Here is a 25,990-nt window from a genome sequence, read left to right on the forward strand (position 1 = left end):
TTAGCTGGTCGGGTTCGTACTTAATTTATTGAAAAAGAATTACACTAAGCAAAGATTTTTTTATTCTTTACAAGTTAGCCCTTGATTACAATCTTACCTGATGGTAAGTGACGATGCAATCTAAGATGGAAGCGGGCTAACTTGATAGGAGGAGGATGAAAGTCCACATCCCTTTCGGTTTCTACACAACATCGTACCGGAGCGCTAAATCGCCTGGCGGTCTTTGTCGGTAGGGTGGTAACTAGCCACGGCCAAAGCTTCCCACCAGCCAGACCTGGACCAATCAAGAAAATCTTAATCGGCCCAGCTGGGGATCGAACCCAGGACCTCCGTCTTGTAAATCCAACGCGCATACCACTGCGCCACGGAGGCCGTCAAAAATGAAGACATAAGTGTGTAAAGCCGACCTGATTGTTAAAGCAGTCTCTACTAGGCATTTAATGTTAACGTTGGACAAACTAAGGACCTTTCTCAGTAGGTAAACTACCTAGCTACTAGCGAAGCAGTATCGTGGCTATCCAGGATTTTGAGCATACAAGAATTGGGTTCGAAATTCCGAAAGTAAAAAAGAATGGGGTAAAAATATCATTTTTATAGAATATATTACAAGTATGTGTATTTTAGAAACTAAACGTTTTTTATATCGGCCTTCCGGTGCCGTCGTTGGTGGTGGTAGAACCACAGGCTGAATTAATTTATATTAATAAAATCAAATTGGCTAGGCAGTGCCTTTATATATGCATATCGTTATAAGTTATGGATAAAAGATAAAAAATGGCATTGAGACGAACTCCGTGGTACAGTGGCATGCGCGACAATTTTACAAGACGGAAGTCTTGGGTTCAATCCCCAGCAAGGGCTGATTGAGGTATTCTTAATTGGTCTAGGTCTAGCTCGTGGGAGGCTTCGGCCGTGGCTAGTTACCACCCTACCGGCAAAGAAAAAAGCGATTGGCTTCTGGTACGATGTCGTGTAGAAACCGATAAGGGTGTGAATTTTCATCCTCCTACTAACAAGTCTGCCCGCTTCCATCTTACATTCATCATCACTTCCCATCAGATGAGATAGCAGTCAAGAGCTAACTTGTAAAGAAGAAAAAGAGATCTAATTTGTTTATTAGTTAATTATTTAATACTTTTGTCCAGTTTACATTTAGTATTGACTACATACTGTATATCTCAGGAAGATTAGTCTATGATATTGGTTCCACCATTACTTATTTTTAATTCATCAATTAATGATTAATAGTCGGCGTATTAAAATATATGGTGTTTTGGCACGAACGGCGGCGCATAGCGGGGTCGCTCACCCCGCGGAACGACCTTGCAATGCTAACCGGTCACCTGTGGCGCAGTCTAACAAGCGTACAGTTATGAAACTTGCAGAACATTACGAATTTTATTTTAAGTTTTTTTATTAATTAACAAGAATATTTACCATTTATTTTTAATGACTAATATTCCCGACCCCTTTTATTATAATTAGTCGGAAATAATGTTTTAACACAAATTGTGTAATAATGTCTGATGAAAATCAATCATAAGGTCTAATTAAGGTGGAATGGATGGATGGGCAAACGTTTTAGAAAATGCCGATTTACCTTGAAGGTGTTAAAATTGAAGGTGTCTATCTCAAAACTTTTACACATTGTGCTAGTGTAGTACCTATCTATGATGCTGAAGCCTTTGACTTCACACTGTATAGTGACTGAAAATGACATCTTTAGTTTGCTTCGGCATACTTTGTAGATACAATTTAACATGCATGCTGTTTTGCTTCGGCATACTTTGTAGATACAATTTAACGTTATGCATTTTCGAATACCCTGCGAATGCTTTGTGTGAAACGACTTAAACGCTTTATGTGAAACGACTTATAATGGACGTTTCTTCCTAAAAAAAAACGTTCAAAAACTTTATGTTACTAACTATTGTAAATTCTTACTCACTTCTAAAATCTAAAAGATAAATTACGTTTTTCTATGCGTCGTTTTTAAATAATATTTATGTATATATTTTTTCGGAGCATACATAATCTTAGTTTACTGGGCAAACGTATTATAATATCGTTGCCCAACTGTAAGATTATTAAACCGTGTCCGTTCTCTTGTTCTCGCGGCCGTAGGTCTATCAACAGTGTTCCTGTCTTTGTCTAATTAGACAGGTTATACCTTACCTATACCTTTCTTGCTTATTTGACCTGTGCAGCGAAACAGACATTAATAAATAAATAAATATTATTTGCTTTGAACACTAGATGTCTATTTTATTTATAATCATTGCCATCATTATTATTTTTTAACCGACTTCAAAAAAAGAGGAGGTTATCAATTCGTCGGAATATAATGTATCTGTTTATTAATTAATTATTAATATTATGAATAAATTAGTTGGAAATAAAGTTCTTGAGATTATTTGAAAACGAAATCCTAAATAGTTTGTGGGTCTGGAGGATGTTTTTGTAGCGCAGATATTGACTTACTCGAAGATGTAATGTATGCCTGTATGTTTGTTTAATTGGAAGAATTTTAAAAATAATTTCATCCATGTCTTGACGTAGGGCTTATGATATTTATTATTTATATGTATATGTATAAAAGTGTGAAGTGACAATAGAGCATAGTTACAGCTAGCTTATCTATACTAACATTATAAAGCTGAAGAGTTTGTTTGATTGTACGCGCTAATCTCAGGAACTACTGGTCCGATGTGAAAAAATATTTCAGTGTTAGATAGCCCATTTATCGAGGAAGGCTATAGGCTATATATTATCCCCATATTCCTACGGGAACGGGAACCACGCGGGTGAAACCGCGCGGCGTCAGCTAGTCATAGTTAAAGCGCTTTCTTTATATCCGTGGAGGTGACATATTTCCTAGATCTCACACCGAGGTTTTAGGCATTCGGACTTTGTGATTGTATCAATTATTTTAATTTGTAATTGTTAAGAAATGTACACATACTCGTATCACATAAAGTCAACACGTTTTCTGTAGCGCAAGTAACACGTGCAAATAATGCAAGTGTGCGAGAGACGGGTCGTGAGAACTGGCTCTACAGGAACTGAATCGTTAGTCGCTCATGTTCTTAAGTGTTACTTGTTTTATGCCAACTGCGAGCTAAATCCTCCGCCGCGTAGGTAAATGTTTGTCTGTTAGTTCGTGATAAAAAGGACTGGACGGTTTTTCATGAAGTTTTTACCAATATGTAAAGTAACTTAAGGTTAGAAAATAAAGGTTTAAGTTAGGTTAGGTTTAGTCACTATTCGAGTTGTTAACGCTCTCAGTGTTCAATGCGCGCTATCAGCAATATCAAAGAAGAGCCTGATGTTCGGGCTGGCTGGGTTGCGGTCGCTTAAGATAGATAGCCCAGTCATCAGGTGACAGGTTCCCCACGTAAACAAAGGTTTAGTTACTATTAGAGCTTGCTCCTGAACTATGTAACTTTTTGACGGCCTACAGGGCCAGACCTCTCTGCTTACGAGGCGGAATACGTAGCTTAAACGCACTACGCTACTCCAAAGCGGTTTGGTGGGCTTTAGATGTATGTATGTCTCTTGTAGCCACTATTAGATCTTATAGTGCTTTTTGAGGTACGGGGACTTAAACACAAACATGTTTTCAATTTTACTCAGAATTTCTTGGAAAAAAAAAATCTCAATACATTATAGCCCTCCTCAGGACTCGTACTCCAAGGCCTCGTGATTCTATTTTATTATTCTTATTCTTTTGAACACACTAATATTTTCTATTGCTTACTATTCAAACGGAAGTTGAACTCGACACCTTTTGATTGTGATTTTAAAACCGCACCAGTACGTTAAAGTTGTTCGAGGGACTATATACTCGTAGATCTGTTCCATTTTTATGCATCATTGAAATTGTACAGAGGTATCGGGTTCGAATCCGGTTGTTCCGAACAATATCAACATTGAAAGGGTGAAATAGACAAGAATGTCGGTTGCCTATTATTTTATCTATACACCACCGTTTGGATCGGGGTTCTATTATTCTAAGGCGGGTTTAACGTGTATAGAATCTATTGTTATTTGTACTATTAACTTACCTATTCATTTGTTGGTGCTGTTTTTTAGTGAAACCTAATCTGATACCTATAAAATTTATAACGCATTTTATAGTTGAGTAGATAGTTATAATGATTATGATAATTTTGGTTTCTCTATTTCTCTGCGTCATCGAATCAGAAATGAGGAGATCCGCAGACTCTGACAGCTCAGCGAGTCGCGGAGCTGAAGTGGCAATGGGCAGGCCACATAGTTCGAAGAGACGATGGACGTTGGGGCCCAAGGTGCTAGAATGGCGACCCCGCCCCGGTAAAGCGCAGTGTCGACCTCCCACTAAGTGGTCCGAAGACATCAAACGGGTTGCAGGAAGCCGCTGGATGCTGGCGGCTCGAGACCGATGTGCTTGGTAGTCCATGAAGAGGCCTATGTCCTGCAGTGGACTTCCATCGGCTGTTAATGATAATGATGATGATGATGATGAATTTTGGTAATCTAGCTCTAACTACACGACTAAGCGCTTTGCCAACAACTTCGGCTCTGGCGTCGGTATTTTTGGCTTGGACCATCAAATAACTTGTTAGGTTTGTTAAATATATTCATTGCGTAACAGATTTATTAATACAGTGAAATTTCCAACACCGGTGTGAGAGAATTTTTACTGAAAATTTCAAGTCCAACCTAGGACTCGAACCCATCGATTACGATAAGAAGGGCTCTTCTTATCGTAATCGTTATGATTCGAAGCCAGATTTTAACCACTGGACCACCGAGGTAGATGTATATAGTCTATTCGTACATAATATGTTCCCAATCTTCATCGGATAAGTATCAAACAATACGCGCCACCATTGAGCCGAAGTTTTTCAATATCTAAACAAAAACAACATGGACATAGAGCCTGCAATAGCCAGACATACTTATTACGTACCTCATTTAAAGGCTGAATATTTGTCAGTCTATGCTTCTAATAGGTTACCTTACCTATGGTAAAGTTGGCTACTGACCAATTGTGGGGTTTGGAAGGTAACAGGTCCCAAGAGTCCAGACTCTCAGTTGTCCAGGAGTTAGGCGAAAAGTTTTATTTAAGTTTCCTCGGCATAATATGCATAATCACGTCCCCGTTTAGATTCGCGGCAACCCTTCGTAAAACATAAGTTGCATTACATATATGAAGATACTAGCTGACACCGCGCGATTTTACCCGCGTGGTTCCCGTTCCCGTAGGAATACGGGGATAATATATAGCCAATAGCCTTCCTCGATAAATGGGCTAACTAACACTGAAAGAATTTTCCAAATTGCACCAGTAGTTTCTGAGATTAGCGCGTTCAAACAAACAAACTCTTCAGATTTATAATATTAGTATAGAAGAGTCTGCCGACTAGAGACAACATTGCTCTTGATATCCCGTACAAAATATGAAAAAGTTACGTTTTATATTTGGAAAGTTGAAGTTCTGCTGGCCTATTCACTAATTTGTCTTTATTAAAAACCTAATCTAGAACCTACAATTGTTCCACAAATTCAGCCATCATAAAATGCGATAACTCATAAAATGAGGTAAGTCTAGCTATCGCATGCTCTTTGTCTAACATCAAAAACTAGTTAAGCAGCTAATCCTACGAATAATGAAAAGGTATTCCATTCCAATTTCAACAAAAGCATTATTCCGAGATGTCTTTAATTTGAATAGGGCGACGTCAAACGGTCGGACGTTCCCTCACGTCCCCTGAACAATTGTTTTCGAGTGTTTTACATCAAAATGGGCCGAATAAAGCGCTCGGCTTAATATTATTGTGCCTTATGAATATAGTCAAATTGGGTTCTTTTCAGATCAGGTCGGTGAACTCTATCATCCCATATTATATTGAGAATTTAGGCTGAATACAAACTACGTATTTTCATGGTCCTTTAATTTTCGAACAAATTAAATGGACTAATGTAATAGATAAGGCATTGATGTAATCAAAAGTATTATTGTTTTCATGTAAAGTGATAATTTTACTTACATAATGGACATTCGTTTAAGTAAATAAAATATTATCATTTTCGTATTTTTTTTATCATTTTACACTAATTTCTATTTCTTGGAATAATTATTTCGTGTCTCCAACAAATATAGACCTAGCTCTGAGCTGAGCTTAACGAAAACTGTATGAAAATTCATTCAATTTCATTTTTTAGGTGGTTACTAGTCTTTTAGTCTACCGTTAGATGTAAATTATCTGCTAATCTTCAATCAATCTTGTTTGTGCACATCCTTAATTATAGAACTGAGTTAGAATAAAACGTACGCATGCGTTGGTGTTAAATAGTTTGTAGTCGCCCTAACGCTTCCTTACAAATATCTCGAAGAATTTATTAATGTCCGAATACATTACCCACCAGATATTATCTTTGTTTGATTTGAATCATATCTGTTATGGCCACTCCTATTCGGATTGAAGAACTTATGGGACTCATATTTGTCTTATTTCTATGGTGATTTATGTTTGTAAATACTTTACACTGATGTTATGTTGTTTGTGCTTAGACGTGTTTTATCGATGACAGTAGGTCCTTGATCATGATTTGTGTTTGGTCCTTGTTGAGAAATGGTTTCCCATGCGACTTATTGATAGGTATTATCATCTTGAGCCTATTTTGAATGAATCAGGGCATAGATCTACTTGAGAAAGAATAAAAATTTAAAGGACCTCTCAAACCTAGGATTTTTGTAATTAAACAGATACAGACAGGTAGGTTAGGTTAGGACATTGAACTAATCAACTAATGACACAATTCATTGATAGAACTATTTCAGTAATTACCTAATTATGTTGATACTTACAAAAAAACTCGTGTATTGATGAGGATGATATTGGTTGAAGTATCATTAGGTACTCTTATCATCAAAATGTAACGTAGGATAGATACATACATTATACATAATGTAACATAGGAATGTTACATTGATGATGTGAGATGTATCATGTATGTTTTTAGTGTTCTCCTGAAATAAAAAGTTGCATAGCGGTTTTGGCGGTTTAGCGGTAATAAACGAATCCATTTTCGCATTTATGTTTAATTTCCCAGGTAGGATTTTTCCATCATCTCTAAATAATTATATGAATAGGATTTATCCATTATCCCTAAACAATTTACAACATTTGGAACTTTCACCAAACTCCGCCTGAGCAGAGTTAAGTCCGCGTGAGAAAGGGCGAGCAAGGGCGACAAATGACCGGTAACGGGGCGAGATAAGCGCACGGCGCGGTCTTCTGTGAAGTGGAGATGTGGCTTAACTGATTTCTTGTTCATGTTAATTGTTCAACTTCTTTTTTATACAGTTATGTTTGCAACTAACATCTTGGAGTGTGTGACTTTGCTTAAGTAGAGATACCAAGTTTTTTCTATATTTCATAATGAAAGCTGGTGACTAATATTACGCCTCAATAGCCCCACGATTAAGGAGTCAGACTCAACACCGAAAAGTTGTAGATACAAACCTCTCACTATTAGGACTATTGTCATACCGACTCTTAACATAGACTTTACGACCGTTTACTCAAACCTATCCGACCCGATCAGGGAGTCGCTTTTTTTGAAATTTTGTTCTTTACAAGTTAGTAACCCTTGACTGCAATCTCACCAGATGGTAAGTGATGATGTCATCTAAGATTGAAACGGGCTAACTTGTTAGGTGTCGGATGAAAATTCACACACCGTGTCTACACGACATCGTACCAGAGCGCTAAATCGCTTGGTGGTAACTAGCCACGGTCAAAGCCTACCAGCCAGACTTGGACCAATTATGAATACCTCAATCGGCCCAGCCGCGGATCGAACCCAGGACTTTCGTCTTGCAAATCAACTGCACATTGTTACCTAATATTTTTGTTAACACCTAAGCTTCAGGTAGGTAAACATCGCATATTAGGAAGTGTCGTTTGTATTATACAGGAATGAATCTGGTACAGGCATTTCCACTTATCATCAGGTAGGCCATCTGTCGTTCCGTCAACTACTGCTATCTATAAAAATGTACGAAGATCAGAGATGGTGATAAATTGATCATTAAACAATGCGCCGCGCATACATACCAGTGTCAGCTTAGCGCGGACGCATGCAGCTGAATCACCGGCCAGGGGTCACACATCGCTTTACTTTGTGACGCAACTGTGTTGTAACATGGGCCATTCTATGCAGAGATCGATAACATTTTTTATTTCTTTCTTTCATCTTTTATTTTTCTTATGAATATTTTCTTCTTATTTACGAACATGAAAGTAACTAATACTGATTTGTGAATAGAGAATCAGATTTTAGGATGAGGACTTTGTTGTAACAAAAATAATATCAAAGTTCTAAAATTCGAACATACTTCGATATATTTATTTGAATTGAGTCGATCTAAGATAGTTTTGATTATTTGAATTTTATTACTACTATTATTATTTATTCTCAGTTAGTTTTACAATAAATATGTAGGTATTACGTAAATAATAATGAAAAATTGACGTGGAAGGAAGTGCGTTTAAATTTTATAATAATCCAAGTTAATTGTCTATAACTCAAAACTATTATGGACTAACCCTATTCACCTACTCGAACGGTGCGTATTCTCTAAACGGCCCATTAGATGAGCCTCGAGTACAGCGGAGCGTTGCACCAATAACGTCCAGAAACGTGTGATAGATTATGATTACTATAGATAACTAGCATCAGGGTGACCATGATGTCTATTATCTCCTAGTATTTTCCATGTCATGTGTGATCTGGAGAATGTCTTAACAATTATGTATAGACTACACTACAGGCAGTGCCAGGAATTCCTCCTTATAGGAGATTTTGGGCTCAAACCCACCACGCTGCTTACATGTGGGTTGGCAGGTGATATTGTTAAACTATTTAACTACCACTATCAGATGTAAATTCCAATGACTGAGACTATAAGCTTAACGTACTCTCTGAGATACGAGATAACACTACCAATTCCGAGATGAGAATTTAACTGAAAATTTCTTAGAGGAAAGAAAAGCTCAATATCTCATTGCTCGACCCAAAACCCGGATCACAGACCTCATGATCCGAAGCTACATAGTCTGGACATCACTACATCACCTACGAGACAGTTAATAAATAAAATGCTTCTTCAACTACCGATACTCGGTTCACTGTTGAGCACGAGTCTCTTCTCAGAATGAGATGGGTAAGGCTAATAGTCCACCACGCTGCCCCAAGCAGAGAAATTAAGAAAATTCTCAGGTACGCAGATTTCCTCACGGTGTTTTTCTTCGCTGTTTGAGACACGTGATATTTAATTTCGTAACTGAAAAGTTGGAGACCCCGGGCTGGTTTCAAACATACTCCCTCCGTATCCAAACCAGAGGTCATATCCATTAGGTTACTAGCATAAAAATATTTATAGTCACAATGACAAATGGGCACCCTACTCATAAAGGCATGAAACATTATGTGACAATGTGATAGATTCCCTCGGACACATTCGAGGCGCTTTGTTTGGAAATGTGATTTATTACATCTCATCATTTTCTCTCATTTATTTATTACTTCTTTTTTTTTTTAAATTTTTAACAGTATAAGTATAAAATACAAAACATTATTAAAAATTTATAAAAAAAAAATTCACCCTCCCGCTGCGGGACATTTGAGTGTCCAAACAACCGGTGGTCAGGGCTCCAGAGTGAGGAACCTCCTCACAATACGCGCCGTCTCAAGAATCACTGCCTTTTGTATCCGACTCTTGATCCAACAGTTAAGCGAAAGCTTCTTAAGGTGTTGGTCGAAGCTTTTCGCTATAAGACCATTGACTGAAAAAAAATTTTAATAAAAAAAATTCAACCGACTTCCAACTCAAAAATTAACCTAAACTAAAAAGCAAAAAATAACATCTTACCTATGTGCTACCTTCTGATCAGTTTGAAGGCGGTGCCCAGCCAGTGATGTTTTAATTCAAGCCGTTTAAATTACACAATTTCTGTGGTTCTTTCAGAAACAGCTTTAATTAAAACATGACACTGGATTGGCACCGCCTTCAAACTGATCAGAAGGTAGCACATAGGTAAGATGTTATTTTTTGCTTTTTAGTTTAGGTTAATTTTTGAGTTGGAAGTCGGTTGAATTTTTTTTATTAAAATTTTTATTTTTTAATTTTTAGTGTTAGCACACCTACTGAGTGTGAACTGACTGTCCTCCGTCTTCATCACCAGACCCCCTATCCATATGGGTGGAAAGTTCTCATCAATATAAAATTTATCAAGTCCAAACACAAGGTAGCTACTGTGAACCGTCGAAGAGTTCCCTTAACTCTCCTTCATCTTCATCACCAGACCTCTAATACAGTCATAACCTATCCAGGTGGAAAGTTCTCATCAATACAAAATTATCAAGTCAAAACACAAGGTAGCTACTGTGAACCGTCGAGGAGTTCCCTTAACTATCCTTCGTTTTCTTCACCAGACCCCTAATACAGTCACAACCCATCTAGGTGGAAAGCTCTCATCAATACAAATTTATCAAGTCCAAACACAAGGTAGCTACTGTGAACCGTCGAGGAGTTCTCTTCACTGTCCTTCGTCTTATCATCAGACCCTAAATACAGTCACAACCCATCTAGGTGGAAAGTTCTCATCAATACAAATAAATTAAGCCCAAACAAAAGGTACCTGCTGTAAATCGTTGACGAGTTCCATCGTCTGTGTATCGGCTCCATCATCAGACCAACTCCAGACCTTCATAAAATTGTAGTGGTTTAAAATACCTTATGGAAACACTAACAAACGCACTAGCCGTCTCTACAATTTTCAAAAGTTCCCCTCGATTTCTCCAGGATGCCATCATCAGATCCTGACATGAAAAAAATGGGACCACCCTGGAATCAAACCCTTCACAACAAAAAAAGAATTTTAAAAATCGGTCCACAAATGACGGAATTATCGCTGGACATACATAAAAAAAAAAAAAAAAAAAAAAAAAACATACATACAGCCGAACGTAGAACCTCCTCCTTTTTGGAAGTCGGTTAACAACTATCGGAACAATAATAGTTGACTCAACATTCCACATGGCGGTAATCTCGTGAGCAAGGTCCAAGTATTTTGATACTTTTTCCTTTTCGGCTTTAACCAGATTATCGTCATGTGGAACAGTAATATCAACAATTATTGCACGACGCACTGACCGATCGACTAGCACTATATCAGGTCTATTGGCTACAATATACCTGTCAGTGATAATCGTTCGGTCCCAGTAGAGCAATGCACTGCTATTTTCAAGAACTGACGCTGGGTCGTACCTATAGTAAGGCATCTCAAAATCGATAAGGCCATATTGAAGAGCAAGCTGTTGGTGGATTATCTTGGCTACTTGATTATGTCTGTGCAAGTATTCGCCGTTAGCAAGGTGAGAACACCCGGACACAATATGCCTGAGGGACTCCCCAGGACGATGACACGCTCGACAGATGTCTAGAGTGCCATCTTTCATAATGTGTTTCCGGTAGTTTCTCGTCTTTATAACTTCGTCCATAATTGCACAGACAAAACCCTCGGTTTCCCCAAAGAGGTCACCGAATTGCAACCAAGACACAGATGTTATTTGATCTACATCCGGCCCAGTAAGGGCCTTGTAGAATCGTCCATGCAACTCCTTGCTCTTCCATATTGCCACACGATCTGAGTTACTGATTACTATAGGCTTGCGCCAGTTCTCTTTGCCTAGGGATAGCGGGGTAAGTCCCTTATCCACTGCAACGACATCCTGATACATACTCACATTCATCTTATTAATACGACGGTTCGAAATAAAAATGTGAATGTAATAATACATTTCAGGCATAACTTAACTTAATATAAAATGGTTTATGACTTTCGTATTCTTTTTATTGTCTATGTTTGTATTGTTGTTGTAGTTAGATTGATACTTGTACTTAATTTAAACCGTTTTATTATAAACAGAAATTCCAATTCAGAATAATTTATCGCCAGAATGTGGTAAAGTACAAATATTAAATTATCAAAATCTGCCTAATTGGCGCGCAAGAAAGATAAATGAATAAAGAAAAATAATAATCAAATGAAAAAATGTTAGAATTATTAATATTTTACATTTTCTTTGTCAAAAAATATAATCGAATCTATTACATGATTTTTGGAACTAACTATTTAGAAATCACAATTGGTTATCTTCCATATTTAGAAATTACCATCATCAGTCATTTATGCACATATTAGTTTTTAGTTTATATAAAAATTTGTAAACAAAATAAATAACTTCGAGAAGCTTGAAATGTCCGAAAGAATATTTTTAAAATATGTAACACACATACTCTTATTTGATTCCTTCGTACAAAAGACATCAACGCGATACCTACAATTTAAATGAATCACGAGTATTGTGTCTGTAGTTTCTAATTTGGAGGATTTTGATGTAATACATATTTCCATTTGTAAAAAAAGGTATATTTTGAAATTTTCTCACCAGATCTGAATTTAATGTTGTATTATGTTACAAAAATTAACTTATTTCAAATTCTAAGACAATTTGCACAAAAAATTAACAAAAACAATAATAATTAAACTTGTTTTAAAGTTTTAAATTTTTTAAATAAAAATAAAAAATATTTGTTTACATTGTTTCTCTAATTTGTCCGTAGCATAGCCCGCGTTGGCGGGACATTAAAACAAAGATATGTACATGTATCTATACGCTTCTAATCCCCCTTCGGTAACCGGAAAAAGTTTAAACTCTTTGGCATTTATACGATTGGCAATAGCAAGACAAAGTTAGCAAGTTTGGCAATAGACTGATGAGGAGGATAGATGGGAAAAGTATTAGAAGTAGACTGTGCGACTTCAACCTACGTCCTTTCTGATAGCATTCCATCTGCTGTGATGCTGAGGCTTTTCATAGATCAAGTCTAAAGATAACATCATAAGCAGCAACTTGTATTCGACACGGCACTAACAAATGAGTCTAACTCAAAATTCATCTGAATTATTCATCACTTACGGGCATTGTGGCTCGCGCACAAAAACTGGGGTCACTTGATGTCGTTACATTACGTGGAGACAGCTGTTCCTAAGGCTCTTAACTACATTTTTTCCGCTTTCCCAGCTTGCGTGCTATTTATAACATACTGGTTCTAATAGCTCTTGTCCAGGTCTTTGACTGTGTGGAATTAGGTATTTTGTAATACACAATTTATTATTTATGTTAGTGATCTTTTAAATATGTTCATAACACGTGTAAGTAGTTATTTTTAAAGTAACTAACTCTTTGCACATTTCAGTTAAAATTATAATAAAACAGAACAAGGTATAAAATTAATATTGTAGTTATAATAATAATAAATTATATTTTAACAGAACAAGGTAAAAATTAATATTGTAGTTATTTAATAAAAATATAATTCGCTTTTATTAGCCGACTACAAAAAAAGGCAGAGGTTCTCAATTCTTCTTTTTATTTTAGTATATCTATATATCTATAAATATAAAAGAAAAAATGGGACAACCTTGGAATCAAACCTCTCAAAACAAAAAAAGAATTTTCAAAATCAGTCCCTAAATGACGGAATTATTGCAGGACATACATGAAAAAAAACATACAGCCGAACGTAAAACCTCCTCCTTTTTGGAAGTCGGTTAAAAAGGTCACTCAAGTTGAAAATTGGCAAGCAGGTGGGTAATTTATGTCGTTTGCTAAGACCGGGTTTTGGCAGAGGGAAGGATCAAGGAGGCCTAAAGGGTGGATGAAGTCGTGGGCAACCGCTAGAATTTAATTTTTTAAAATGAAACTAAAAAAAATCAACGCTCCGCTTCTTTCGGATTCCTCCAAATCACTGGTTTGAAAAAATCACTCCACGATTATTTGAGATTAATATTTGTAAGGTTCACCGAACTGAAAACTATTTTGCATAACTGCATCATAATGATGAATTAGCATGAACATTTTGCTCATTATGAACAGGCGATGAAACTGATAGATCGGTGTGGAGTTCCTGTAAATCATCACAGGAATCTACATCTATTCTATGTTACCTACTTAAAATAAATAAAACCTCACTACTAAATGGGCCAAAAAAACTACAAATTAACGGATTTATCAACATGTTTAAAACTACAAAAAAAAGTTGAAACGTTATTTAAATTAGACAATAATACATTGTAATCTCATAATGAGTAGGTAAACTGTGCATCATCATCATATCAGCCGATGGACGTCCACTGCAGGACATAGGCCTTTTGGAGGGACTGTCAAACATTACGATCCTGAGCCGCCTGCATCCAGCAAATCCTTGCGACTCGCTTGATGTCGTCAGGCCACCTGGTGGCGGGTCACCTAGGTACAGTTAGTTGGTAAAGTGCATGCAGCGGATTGTAGGAAACTTTCCCAAACGCGGGTTCCGCTCAGTGATGATCTGTTATAGGTGATAGTTTTTCAATGAAAACAGCTGGCATATTCACTATTTAAACATCAAATCAACTGAGTCTCTATTATCTATCTACTGTATGATATGTATCATTAGGCACCGGATGACATTTGTTACATAGAATCTCAATTTCGTATATGTCAACTAACATACGTCAAAGTTAGTGGATTCGACTGCAGGTATCTGCTTGTCCCGTTAGTAGTATAAAATCTGACATCATCAGATTGAAAGCTATGACAAATAAATTGTTCATTATGGTTACCGGTTCTCAGGACATTTTATAAATACGTCATACCTACTTAATACTCTATTAGATATATAGGTATTATCTGATGTCATCCGATTAAAAAGCTATGACAAATAATTTATTCCGTATACTTAGTACTTATCCGCTACCTCGTTGGTCGAGTGGTTAGCCCAGGTGGTTTCGAATCACGAGATCCTGGTTTCAAACATAGAATACTGAGCTTTTGTTTTTCCTAAAATATTTTCAGTTAAAATTCTCAGCCCGGAGTTGGTTCACTCAAAAATAGGTAGTGTCACACCCCCGTGCCTCTGAATGCACGTTAAGCCTATAAGTACTATCATCTGATAGTGGCCGATCATTTAACATTATCACATTTATCCCGCTAATCCGCATTGAAACAGCCTGTTTGTAAGCTTTATTTCCCCTTTCTTACAAGGAAGGAGGCGGTAATATTTTTTACTGGATAAAATCTAATCAGTGTAAATAGTAATGGGGCCTCATTTTTTGTTTACACCAGGGCCCTCGTTTATCTAGCTACGCCACTGGCAGTGGGCCGTGAAAATAGGCTGTAATGGTGACTGTCCTCTCTTGTTCTGTTCCGCATCTAACATACATGTACATACATACATAGTTACGTTAGCGAAGTGAAAAGTCAAAAGGCACACGTGCACGTCGCACACCTTGCGCCGGCTGTGGGCGCAGCTGCCGCAATCATTACCAGCTCAATCTCGCGCAGGCACCTTGTGGAGCCGAGCCGAGCGACGGGGATTTGTTTATTGGTTTTGTTTTTTGAAAAAGTATAACCATGCCTTAAATATAACCAATATATTATCTTTTTAACTGATTTCAAAAAAAGGACGAGGTTCTCAATTCGACGCGTATGTCCTTTCTTAATGTTTGTTACCTCATAACTTACTAACAAATTTTGAAAATCATTTTTTCGTTTGATAGACTATACTTCCAGATTGGTCCTATTTCATTTTTATGAAAATAGGTTAAGTAATTTTGTGTTAAAATGAAAATAACTGAAATACGTCTTTGAAGTCAATTCTATTCTTATGTTAAAAAGTTTATCTACTAAACTAATTTATGCTAAGAGGGTGTATATTAGACCTAAAGTATCATAGGATGATATAGTTCTAAAAGCAGGAGGTGTATGTTATGTTTAAACTAGCAAACACAAAAGTTCTGTAAACATAAGTACCTACTAATATCTACAGTATTATACAATTAATGAAATTATTAAATGATTGATTAATTTGGTCGGCACCCGTCTTTACAGGGCGAAGCGTTATAGAGAGCGTTCTACCTGAATAAAAACCAACGGGTTGACTTCTCCTGTGAGACTCGAACTTCAACTTACAGGAAAAAAAGGGTATTTATTGTAAAAAGGAGTATTTATTGTTACCGGAAAATATTTACGCGCAATCACATAAATAAATATGCATTTTATTTTTGTTTTTATTCTTTTTTTTTTGTTTTTATTCTTTACAAGTTAGCCCTTCACTGCAATCAATTCTGATGGTAAGTGATAATGCAATATAAGATGGAAGCGGGCTAACTTGTTAGGGGGAAGACGAAAGTCTAAACCCCTTTCGGTTTCTAATCGGCCCAGCCGGGGATCGAACCCAGGACCTCCGTCTTGTAAATCCACCGCACATACCACTGCGCCACGGAGGCCGTCAAAGAAATCAAATCAGAAAAATAGCGTAATTTAATCTGATCACATTGAAGTAGTCCAAGAATAATCTCGCTGATATTCTCATTCGAAACAGCAACACAAATAGAACAGTAAAACTTATAAGAACTTCAAAAATCAAAAAAAGTCAAAATTCATTTATTTCAATTAGGCTTAGTTTACAAGCACTTTTGAAAGGTCAAGGTTATGTCATAATTTAATTTAATTTAATGGTGGTAATAATAGTCGAAAACTTAAAGCTAAAGTTACGAGGGTTCAAACGCGCCTTGGTCCGAGAAGAGCCCACAACAAACTCAGCCAAGGTTCATTCTTCATTGAACATGTTGTGACATGCCGTGTGCCGAGCGACCTTGCCACGTCCTAGCCGCCTTACCTGTCGTTGATACACTTTGTGAATGAAACTTAAAACAATGACTGAAATAAACTCAATTACAAAAACATAGCTACTTTAAAGGGCATGTGTTTTTAAGTTGACGTGAAACATTTATGCGTCTACATTTTTGAAATGTTTTAGAAGCCTTCGTCACACCTGCCTTTCAAGGCTGGTCGTTTGCTGTAATAAAAGTTTTCATGTCTTACTCGTAAGTCGAGTTAGAATATTACTAGAATAATGGTCCGCTATTAACTTGCATTAAAAGTTAATAGTTGAATCAACCTTTTTAATTTCGTTTTTAATTTCCACAAATAAAACCTTTGTTGTGGTTTCTTACGATACGAAATATTTTGCTTCTATATATATATATATATATATATACTATACTTTACCGAAAATACCTTCAGTAGGAATATAAAGTAATTTTTGCGCTATTTAGAATGTCGTTCAATGTGCCTAGTGGCAGTTTTTAATGTTTTCATACTGTGACTATCGCGTGACCGTGACGTAAAACATTAAGAACTGCCCCTAGGCACACAGGTGACAATTAGTAATATGTAAGTATCCATCCAAACTTTTGTAACGTCAGTTAGTTTACAACAAATACTAACACAGTTTATGGAGTCATATTATATTTTCATCTATATATGTATATGTATATGTGTGTGTATATGAATATACATATACATATATAGATGAAAATATAATATGACTCTATAAACTGTGTGACTCCATAACGAGAAATACGCGGGACGTCGGCTAGTAAAACAAAATTAACCACCCAAGGGACCACCCTATTTTAATTTTATTAACCGACTTCCAAAAAGGAGGAGGTTCTACGTTCGGCTGTATGTGTGTTTTTTTTTATGTATGTCGAGCGATGATTACGTCATTTATGGACCGATTTTGAAAATTCTTTTTTTATTTTGAAGGGTTTGATTCCAGGGTGGTCCCATTTTTTTCATGTCAGGATCTTATGATGGCATCCTGGATATTTTATTTTTGTGACATTGAAAATTTTTGACCCTACGGCCATTAACCCCTATTTTGAAATTAGATGACTAGAAACAATTTATAAGGCAAAACAACGTTTGCAAGATAGTTCAGATAGTTTTCTTTAAGAATCAGAAATTTTCTAGACAAAAATGGAAAGTAAAATGGAATATGCGATGGATGAAAAACAATAAAGAATTAATTTATTATAAAACACGGCTAAACTCACGTAATGCAACGTCGGAGTATGCCCGACTCTACCAACGCGCGATGCGAGCTGCTGCGCGCCGCGCCACCGCTAATATTATAATTCGCTAATATTTTCGCAATGTACGATAGTAGAATAACTTTTATTACGCTAAGTAAATGAGTGGTGTGTTTCTTATTTCAACACAGAGACAGAGGGACGGAACACAAAAATAACAAAACCCCAAATTCAAAACCCGAAAACAAACAATAGAAAACAAACGCAATCCCTTATCGCACATAATGCAAGTTTCTGATACAATAGAACTTTATGACTGTTTAGCAGATAATGCAGGTGTACCAAATCGACCGTTAAGACATTAACAACCGCTTTCTTGTTCAGGAATTGACAACTCCTGTCCTGCATTGTTTACCTTCGGGTTTTAACTGTGCTTTTCTTTTGAAAGTAAAAGGTGGATTCTCTCGTCAGTCACTGTGAGCGTGATGTATTTGTCGTAACTAATTCGGTTATTACATCTCTTTCTCTAAGCTTTTAAGTATGAGTAAATTCACGAGAACTAGTAACTTTGATACACAAAATACATCGACCACAAGGGTAGAGTGCGTTGTTCAAGGGGTCTTTATTGATACTAAGCAGTAATACTGTATTTGTGAAGGATATCGTTATCCAAGAAAACACAGGCGAGGTGAGGCGTAGAAGAAACGCAGAGTTGGAAATTGTAGGATATTTTTATGCCCTGCACGACCCTGATGTAGATCTAATTTAGGTTCTGATTATATTACTTATCATCTAGCGTATCTGTCCTTCCTATTAGTATAAAACTAGCGGACGCCCGCGACTTCGTTTGCGTGGAATTTACTTTTTCACAAATCCCTCTGGATCCATGAATTCGGGATAAAAAGTAGCCTATGTGTTAATCCAGACTATAATCTATCTCTACTTCAAATTTCAGGCAATTCAGTAGCCGAGGCGTGAAAGAGTAACAAATACTCATATCATCAAAACCATAAGGTTTTCGTAAATCTCGTGAATCCAAGGATTTTTCGGTATATAAAGTAGCCTACGTGTAGGCAGGCAACAAGGAATTCCTTAACCCTATATTCTGTAGTCATAAGTTCAGGACTCTGCTCGGAGTTTTTTTCTCTACCACGCGATGGACCCGGCACCCGCACGGTGAATCCATGGAATGCTAAGATATTTGTCTCATATTCCAGAGTAAAATCTATTTCCATTCCAAATTTCAGCCAAATCAATTCAGTTGTTGCGACGTTAAAGAGTAACAAACATCCAAACATCCATACAAACTTTTGCGTTTATAATTTTTAGTAGGATATAGTAATATAACGCACATTTACATAGTAAGCTTTAATAGCAGTAAAGTTCTTTGTGCCTGTCCGGAGAAGTTGCATTGCAGTGTTCCGGTTTAAAAGGAATGGTTACCGGTGTGATTACAGGCACATAAGGCTAAATAACGTAATAAAATAAGTAAGATGTGTTGCTAGTTCCTGCCCAGCAGTCCTCTGTTATAACTTATAAAGGATTGCCGCTCAACATCAGCTGGTTATTCACTAACTTTTCTATTACCACTTCATCACTACATCAGCTTGCTATTCACTAACTTTGATCTATTCTCAAAATCTCAAAATTAGTGAATAGGAATCATCATCATCATCATCATTATCAGCCGATGGACGTTCACTGCTGGTCATAGGCCTCTTGCATGGACTTCCAAACAAAACGGTCTCGAGCCGCCAGCGGCTTCCTGCAACCCGCTTGACGTCTTCGGTCCACTTAGTGGGGGGTCGACCGACACTGCGCTTTCCGGTGCGGGGTCGCCATTCCAGCACCTTGGGACCCCAACGTCCATCGGCTCTTCGAACTATGTGGCCTGCCCATTGCCACTTCAGCTGCGCGATTCGCGGAGCTATATCAGTGACTTTAGTTCGTCTGCGGATCTCCTCAATCAACTATTACTAAAAAAAAAATTATATAATTTTATATTAGTACTAGGAAATCGAAGAAAAATGAAGTAGGAATAGGAATCAACTATTACTAAAAAAAATATATAAATGTATAAAATAATATATTACTATTTAAAGTAATTCTAAATCTTCTATTTACAAAAACATCTTTTCATCCATTAGCGTGAAAAGGTGTCGTTAAGTTTACCGACACACAACGTAATCTTTTTAATTTATAATCTAAAGGTACGTTAGCACGACACCGACGCGACGGTCCGATCACCCACTTACAAATTCATTACAAAGAATCGGACCCCCAACAGTTTCGGCAGATCGGCAAAACATACAGACAGACATTACCTACTGCATCTTCTGTGGAAGAGCATCAATCGGGCCGCTTAGCACCCGCTGATATGGGGCGGCTTGGTGGTACAACAATATCATCCCTTAGCTACAAACAAAAATCTATCTTAAGACAAGAGTATTAGAAATGAAATTTCTTTGGAAGATGTAATCAATGATTTATTTTTTAATACAAGCAAAATGAATCTTTGTGCCACTAAACTTAAGGTTTAAAGTTTCTTGTTGGACAGATTTAGTGACAAACAAGGTGTCAAACTACGATTTACAGGTTAATTGCTGCACCACCGGCGTTGAAAAAACAAAATAAACTGAAACCGAGATTCTAATATGTATTCTGTGGCAATAGAGATCAAGTTAGAGTGGTCTGTGATGGTCGTTGAAGTATTTTTGCCGAAAGAGATAAAGTATCAATTGGATGATGACAAGACGAAATATGGTAGAATTGGCGGCGCGGGTGGACCAAAATAATTCGTTGTAAGTGATCGTAAATCTCTTCTTGTATCAGAAAACAAATAACGGGCAAGTAGCGTGTTAGAATATTATTAGAGGTAGGTATATTTTAGTAGAAAATTTGTTTTTTATATTAAGTTACTTGGTCAGCGTGGTGGACTATTGGCCTAACCCCTCTCATTCTGAGAGGAGACTCGCTCAGCACTGAGCCGAATATGGGTTGATAAAGACGGCGAAGACGATAATGCCTATGTTCTGCTTTAAGGACCAATTTATCTATTAATCAAAAATCGTCATAATTTGCTCAGCGGTTTAGCCGAGAAAACTTAACAGAGACTAACTTAAGAGAGCCGTAATAGCTTTTTTATTCTTTTACAAGTTAGCCCTTGGCTGCAATCTCACGTGATGGCAAGTGATGATGCAATCTAAGATGGATGCGGGTTAACTTGTTAGGAGTAGGATGGAAATCCACAGACATTTCGGTTTTTACACGACATCGTACCGGAACGCTTAATCGCTTGGGGGTACGGCTTTGCCGGTAGGCTACCAGCCACGGCCGAAGCCTCCCACCAGCCAGACCTGGACCAATTAAGAAATCCTCATCCGCCCAGCCGGGGATCGAACCGAGGATCTCCGACTTGTAATTCCACCGCGCACTCCACTGCGCCACGAATGCCGTCAAAAAAGCCCCAGTATGTGATATGACCTCTGCAAAAGATGACTTCTATTCGGAGGGCGTAGGTTCGAATCAGTCCGCGACATGTACCTCCAACTTTTCAGTTCTGTGTTTTTTAAGAAATTAAATCACGTGTCTCAAACGGTAAAGGAAACGTGTGAGACATACCCTGCATACCTGAAAATTTTGCTTCACGTAGAGAACTACGTGTGACGTCTGCCAGATCGCATTGCGCTAGCTTGTTGGACTACCCCTCTCATTCTGAGAGGAGACTCGATCCCAACAGTGAGCCGTATGGGTGGTTTAATGATAATGAATATCACCTTGCAAGCATGGATTGCATCCCAAGTGATTCATAAGCACACATCTTGCTTGCTCTGGGTTGCATCCACATAAAAAGAATAGATAATGTTAGAAAGCCGGTTAGGAGTAATAAAATTTAATTTGAAGAATTATTTACAATCCACTTTAACCAGAACTCAGAGCGTCCATATTTGGAAATTAGTTGACAAATAAAACCAACTGTTTGTTCGACCATAAACATTTTATAGATACCAATAAAGTGCACTCCACGTCTAATATTTCAAATTTATGGAAAGACATTTTTTGATTTGAGACTCGTTTGTGACGTATTTGAAATAGGTATTACTTTACGATTGTTTAATATGCTAAATATTATGTTTTAGCTAAAAGCAGAATAGAGCTTTGATAGCCCAGAGGATATGGCCATCGATTTTCAATATTGGATAGAAGCAGGCGTTACTTTGCGGAAGTTCATCATGATTATATAATGATTTATTTATTTTGCTATAATCCGCGAAAAGTCGACGAACCCATGCGACAACGTCACCCAGGTCCGGCAAAATACTCTCTACGTACGTTTCACCTCTCTCTACTGTTGACTCTCTAATGTTGACTCTACAACGTGCATTGCACGTTGTAGAGTCAACATCTCCTGAGGATGCTCCGGTTTCGGGGTGAAACGTACGTAGAGAGTATTTTGCCGGACCTGGGTGACGTTGTCGCATGGGTTCGTCGACTTTTCGCGGATTATAGCAAAATAAATAAATCATTATATAATCATCGATTTTCAGTTGTGTGCATTTTAAGAAATTAAATATCACGTGTCTCAAAACGGTGAAAGAAAAACATCGTGAGGAAACCTGCATACCAAAGAATTTTCATAATTCTCTGCGTGTGTGAAATCTGCCAATCCACATTGGGCCAGCGTGGTGGACTATTGGCCTAACCCCTCTCATTCTGAGAGGAGACACGAGCTCAGCAGTGAGCCGAATATGGGTTGATAATGATGAAAAGCAGAATCTCTGAGTCCAAGCACAGTCCAGGTTAGGTTTCAGAGCATTCATGGTTCCGCAATGATATTTGGTTTACTTCTGAAACAAGTGCGATTCGTCAGAACATACTGCACAAATATTGCCTGTTGCGGTCATGGAGTCACTTTTAGATCGCCACTGAATGCTTCGGTTGTAAGGAGAAAATATTTTTGCGGTTGTGGAATACACTGCAGTCAGATGAAAGTAGTTGTTCATTTAATAGCACTATCATTGAAATTTGCAATAAGACTCAATAGGTTTGCTGGATTTTCTAGGTAAAAGGTGCCTTGGCAGTGTCACTACAAACGGTTGAAGATGTTTCATGTTTCAAAAATGCATGTAAACCAAGCCTACTTAAAATAAACAATTTGGAAGAGATCAAACTGTAGTTAAATTTGAGAGGTCTAGTATTGATTCTCGCCTATAAATTGGACTAGTGTCGTCTACACACTCATATCAGAAGATATTCGCTTGGTTAGAGGGAAGAGAAGAATATTGATCATATAGATTTTATTTTTTCTTTTTCATTTATTTCACAAAAAAAGAACTTCAGTATTTAATCACAGATTTATCGTGTGTGTAACAGTGGAATCCATTTTTTTTATAAATTATTCAAAGATATACTTTAAAGTCAATGGTATCGATCGATCACTCAGTGTCACTTTAATTTTACGAGTATGGTTGATACAGCAGCACTGGCAGTACCTAATCCTGCTTCCTCAAAGTTCGTTAGAAGTTTCTTCACTATTTTCTAGGCTTGCATACTAAATTCTAAGCTCCTATAAAAAGCTTTTTTTACGTCGGAACCAGTAAAGATCGTATGTTTACATCAGTTTCGACTTGTTTGCACACCCATCGGCCATCGCGCATTCCGGCGTGATCGAATAATGACTCATAAAGGAGACCGCTTCAAAAATTTACTGTCCATATAATTGAATGCTTTCTACTGAGAACTGGGTGGTACGTAGTGTTGCCAGATACGTCCTTCTAAATACCAGGACTTTGGAGCAGGCATAGAGAATAACAGATATTATGCTGATGGAAACTTGGATTTTGAAGAGTTACAGTATATCTTAAAGATCAGTATTTGATTGACTAAGTCAGGACTAAGTTATAACTTTTGACAAGATAAGAAAAGCTAAGTTACTACACAGAAAAAAAATTGTAGGCAGGTGAATTTGGAAGCATTTTTATGTAGTTTTTTTTAAGCTATATCCATGACTGATTTGTGCATATCATTTGCATACAACACACAACAAAAAAAAAACATTTTACAAAAATAAAACTGTGTTAGTTAATTAGTTAAGTTAATAGTAGTAGTTACTTTTAGTTAATTAATTACTGCTGTAATTGGTTCCACCAGGTTTGGACAAATTAAGGAAATATACCTTCCAAAATTAACTTAAACCCTAGATTTTTTGTTAAGTAATGTCACAGCATTTTCTTTTTAAAAAAATCAAGACAAGATGTCCTACTAAAAGAAAAAATCTGGTAACTTTAGTAGTAAGAGTAACATGTTTGAGTATTTGTGTTTGTTTGCATTTGATGGCTTTTTTATTATATTGGTTGCGCTTCTCCACGACGACAATCATTACATGTGGTAGGAGTGGTGGTCTAGGACATAATGGAGTCTGTTGTAGCTACCAATGAACTTAAGTATACAAAGTACGGTATGTCAATAGCTTTTGCTACTTGTAGATGTCCCTTAAAATAAAATTTTCATTTTATTGTCAAAGACAAGGTTTTTTTTAAGTTAGAGTCTCACGCTTCACTACATTATTTGATGGTGTAAATGTGATATAAGATGATGCTTTTATAGTATACTTACTTTTGAAACTATTTTTTTTATTATTTTCTACAAGTTAGTCCTTGACTACAATCTCACCTGATGGTAAGCGATGATGCAGTCTCAGATGGAAGCGGGCTAACTAGTTAGAAGGAGGAGGAGGATGAAAATCCACGCCCAATTTCTACACGACATCATACCGGAACGCTAAATCGCTTGGCGGTACGTCTTTGCCGGTAGGGTGGTAACTAGCCACGGCCAAAGCCTCCCACCAGTCAACAACCTACGAGTACACTTTACATGCTCCTGAAAATTTCAAATATAAATAATCATATTCTATCAAAAATGATTCAGTTAAGATATCTTATAACTGATGATATCATGATTGTTTTTTTACCAGTAAAAAAGTTATTACAATGCCGTCTTGAAGGTGAAACTAGTTCCTATAACGTATATCAAGTTATTTAGGCACAAAGAAATAACTTGCATTTTTCACCGACGGTTATGCCGAGCCTACACGTGTTCGAAATAGATGAATGATCAATATTATAAAGGTGCACGTAGACTAACCTGCCTATTTAATTTATTTTACCTAATAACTTATTTTACCTGGTAACTTATTAGGTAAAATAAAGGGATTTTTGAAACAGTTTTAGTACAATAAATAGTTGATATTACTCCGTTTAAAGTGTAGGTACCGGCTGCCAAAAAAGTTATAGGACTAGTAATGTTAGGCTGATGGAAATGAAGAGAAATTAAATGTACTTGATTTTAGCCATGACTGGTAATGTTCCGTTAAAGACGATGGTTATAATTTACTAGCTCACGCCACGTGGTTTCACCCGCGTGGTTTCCGTTCCCGTAGGAATATGGGTATAATATATAGCCTATAGCTTTCCTCGATAAATGGGCTATCTAACACTGAAATACTTTTTCAAATCGGACCAGTAGTTCCTGAGATTAGCGCGTTCAATCAAACAAACATGCAATCTCTTCAGCTTTAATAATAGTATACCTACCTCCTCTCCTGCCTCTCTTTAATATTAGTATACCTACTTAATACCAGGTATGTAATGAACCATTTCTATGAAAAAAATCGGATATTCAAGGTCTCTGCCATCTTTTTTTAAGGAAGTCGGATCCAATTAATTGTATTATTCATTATTCCCTTATTTCATGTGTTATTGGCAGAATCGTGCAGTTAACACAAAACACATTGCCAATACGTGTGTGACCGTGAAAGTTTGGCTGGAATTTATTAATTGATTAATTGTTTTTTTAATAAATGTCTGTTATTTAAGAGCAATTACACACGTAAGCAATAGAGGTCAAGTTTGAATGCGTGAACTTAACTGTTAACTTATTTGTAATTATGTTCTATTTGAGGCAGTTGAAACTTTTTGCACTAATGATGGGAAGACATCGGCTATAACAGAACTTCA

At 37.0% G+C, this 25,990-nt stretch overlaps 1 protein-coding gene across 2 annotated transcripts in view; it reads left to right on the top strand.

Annotated features, from left to right (window-relative positions):
- LOC112051077 (TNF receptor-associated factor 4) overlaps window positions 1-25,990 on the top strand; it is a 115,979-nt gene that overhangs the window by 39,122 nt on the left and 50,867 nt on the right. The window lies entirely within an intron of this gene.

The sequence above is a fragment of the Bicyclus anynana genome, chromosome 5 (assembly GCF_947172395.1).
Source record: "Bicyclus anynana chromosome 5, ilBicAnyn1.1, whole genome shotgun sequence".
Taxonomy (NCBI): Eukaryota; Metazoa; Arthropoda; class Insecta; order Lepidoptera; family Nymphalidae; genus Bicyclus; species Bicyclus anynana.